Source organism: Microtus ochrogaster, chromosome 19 (assembly GCF_000317375.1).
Source record: "Microtus ochrogaster isolate Prairie Vole_2 chromosome 19, MicOch1.0, whole genome shotgun sequence".
Lineage (NCBI taxonomy): Eukaryota > Metazoa > Chordata > Mammalia > Rodentia > Cricetidae > Microtus > Microtus ochrogaster.
Window position 1 is genome coordinate 3,791,194 of NC_022021.1, and position 3,996 is coordinate 3,795,189.

Genomic DNA, 3,996 nt, shown 5'->3' on the forward strand with positions numbered 1-3,996 from the left:
AGGTGGATCTCTGTGAGTTCGAGACCAGCCTGGTCTACAAGAGCTAGTTCCAGGACAGGCTCCAAAACCACAGAGAAACCCTGTCTTGAAAAAAAAGCAAAAAAAAAAAAATTATGCAAACCTTAGAACCTCTATTTTGATATTATTGAAATTATAAAGTACTAATTCTAACCTTAGGTTTCATGTTGCTTTCTGTATGTGATTTCAGGATTGAGTTTAAACAGAAATTTAGGATATTAAGTCTGGATATCTCAGATGTACTTAATAGATTATGGTCCTTTAACCTCTCTAAGATTCATAGCATATGACCTTTAATGTGTTTTTCTGCAGTGAATGATAAACATTCCTAACAGCAATCTCTGAAGTCTCCAAAATGATAATGGGGTCCTACAACAAGAGTCTACCTGGCTTATGATAACGCCACTAAAGTGATAAACACCTTTCACAGATTGGTTTTGGACTACAAACTGCTCAGGATGATTCCAAGGTGGCTCTCTGAGATGGTCCACACTCGTGTACTACTCCCAAATGATACTGCTATCTCTCCCAAGACTTGACCATTGTTTTGTTTTGTATTTTTCCAGAGTCCACTAGAAATGCCATTGTTCCCACAGACAACAGGAAGTAATTTTAAGAACATAATGCCCACATTCCCAAGTGGGAATAGTTTTGTCTTTCACTGGGTTAGGGATATTTGTCATTGTGTAGAGGTTTGGTTACAAGTTGTTATTGGGTAGCTAGGTGGTGGTGGCACAAGCCTTTAATCCTAGTACTTGGGAGGCAAAGGCAGGTGGATCTCTGTGAGTTCAAGGCCAGTCTTGTTTACAAAGCAAGTTCCAGGAGAGTCAGAACTCTTACACAGAGAAATCCTGTCTCAAAAAAAAAAAAAAAAAAGCCGGGGGGGGGGGGGAGGTTATGATAGGCTAAAAAGGTAGATTATTGAATCTACTTTCAGAAAAAGCAACTAGTCTTAAATATTTTACATTGGTATGGATTTTTGTATATTGATACAAATTTAAGGGTATCTTTACTATACTGTATATATTTCTATTTATTTTTGTATATTGATACAAATTTAAGGGTATCTTTACTATACTGTATATATTTCTATTTATTTTTGTATATTGATACAAATTTAAAGTTATTGTCCTTATATTGTACTTTTGTGCTGTAGGAACTCCTTCAGTCAGTAGCCTTAAAGATACCAACCCACTCAGGCATGGCCTCTTATACTATAAATGCCAACCTAAAGCACATGTTCTCTCTACCAGCTTCTGGACTTGGTTCCTATTCCCTGCTCATGCAGAGGAATGTGATCTGTGAGTCTAGCCCTAAATAAATAACACATTATTAGTCTCAATTCTGAGCTAGTGTGGGATTATTTTGTTATGTCCATCTTCATCTGCTGCCCATGTGAATCCCAACTCCACATCTACAGGGATAGGCCAAAAAAGACCCAAAAGGTCCCAAAAGCAGAAAATCTCTGACCTCTGCCTGCCTGACTTGATTTCACCTAAGTGGCTTTTTGAGAAACCCGCCACATTCACAGTGGAGCTACCGTGGGGCGATCTGGCAATTTCCAGGCTCACACATGCTTTCCCTGCTGTGCAGAGACTGGCACAGCTTCTGGTTTGTGTTCCCTACTTGTAAGCTCTGGCCTCCTTTCTCTGTGTAAGGAATTGATTTAATTGCTCTAAATTTGTCAAGGAAACCATATTTATCAGTATTTAACCAAGAACCAATGTGTATAACCAAAGTGGCGCAAATAGTCTCATGCTTGGTCGTGTCTGCCACGCAGCTGCAACCATAACACCTGTTGGCCAATAAAGATTATCACAATACAACAATTTACTGAAATCTCCTAACAAAGGTAAGCAAATTAATAAATTTGAAAGTTATACTATGGCAGACAATATTAGCATTCACGAATTTAACAACCTTTTTGCTTATACTATAGATGGTATTCTGGAAGGCTTATATGATTTCCCTTATATATCCATTTATCTGATTTTTCATATTATACCAATAAGAAAATGATTTGATAACAGAGCCAAGAATGAGGCACTTTTAGAAATGATAGTCTTTACAGACTAATAATGAACAGCTAGTTGAAAAAATTAATACTATTGAAAAGGATAACACTGATTTGACAAAATTGTCTAATCAGTGTTGAAGGGTGCTGAGATATTATCTCAAAGAATTCATGCTGTTGAATTTAAAAACTGGAATTTGTTGAAATGTTATGATAGGTTAACAGATAAGGTATCTCTCCAGGAAGGCAATATGCACACCATCAAATTATGTCCAAGGATGAGATGTTATCTTTACTGGACAAATTTCATACATTGGAATCATCAATGAGGGCATTAGAACAGAACACTGGACAGAAGATTAAGACTTTACAAAAGGCAGTGGTAAAGAGATTAGAAAAGATTGAGGAAATTATCAAAACTGATGAACAGGGAGAAGAGATACAAGAACAGGATTTAGCCTCATCAGTATGTGCCAGAGTCCAGGGTGATTTACCCAGAGTTTTAGCTGCCTATTCAGTAATAGCCTCTAAGAAGCCATCTGACACCAATACCCTAAGGTAGTCAAAGAATATACATGGCAACCTATAGGTATAAGTGATTTAAAAGAAATTAAGCAAGCAATAGTATCTTTTTTTTCTTTTTTTGAGACAGGATTTCTCTGTAGTTTTTGGTGCCTGTCTTGGAACTAGTTCTTGTAGACCAGGCTGGCCTCGAACTTACAGAGACCCGCCTGCCTCTGCCTCTCGAGTGCTTGGATTAAAGGCGTGCGCCACCACTGCCCGGCAAGCAAATAGTATCTTATGGCTTGCATTCACCATTAGTTAGGGAAATGGTCAAAACATGGGCTTCAAGCAATAAGGCTGCCCCACATGATTGGATTTAATTAATCTCAGAGGTCCTAGAAAATGGACCCCAGCTGCTTTGGAAATGCTATTGGCAAGAGGAGGCAAAATTTTTAGAACAAAAGGGAAAAGCAAAAGGATTTGAGGCTTCCCAAGATCAAATTCTTGAAGAGGACCATTACTCCAATCCTCAGGACTAGGCTCTGTACGATAAACACACATTGTCCCTATGTAGCACAGCAGCTTTAAATGCCTGGGACAGGATTCAAGAACCAAGAAAGAGAACAAAATCATATATCAGGGTTAAACAGGTCCAGAGAGAACCCGTTAGTGATTTTTTACAAAGATTGACTAAGGCTGTACAAATAGGAGTAACAGACACAGAAGCTAGACATGTACTTATTGAATCTCTGGATTTTGAAAATGCCAACTTCGAATGCAAAAAGATCCTTGAGCCTTTAAAGGTTAGATCAGCACCAATGGATGAACGGATCCAATGAACACTGAGACATTTGACCATATTACTGAGGCAAGGGTAAGAAAAGCAATTTCCAAAAGTATGAGGAGACATCAAAATGCCAAATGTTTTAATTGTTGTAGAATAGGACATCTGAAAAGGGATTGTAGACAAGGAATTTCTAGGAATAATGTCTCCTCTGGGAATGGCAAGAATGGCAAGTCTCAGCCTTCTGAAACATGTAGGAGATGTGGCAAAGGCTGACATTGGACCAATGAATGTAGGTTGACAAAAAACAGACAAGGCAACCTGATACCATCAGGAAACTTCTTGGGGGGGGGTCTCACAGGTCCCCATGTCAAACATGATCCAGCCATTCCTAGTCACTATGGAGAACATGTCTTACCTGGAAATTTAAAAAAAAAATCCAGTGCCTATTGTAAAAAACCATACTGTTCTGGATGATGGAACAGATACAGAGAATGAAACAAAAACTCCAGAAGGAAATAGGAGATATATATTCTGGTAGACTTCTATAAATGATCAAAGACCAAAGCTAAGAGTGCACAGAAATGACATCTCAATTGAGGGATTACTAAACACAGGCATGGACATGAGTATCATTACTCCAGAACCTTGGCATCCAAATTGGGCCTCTTCAAGA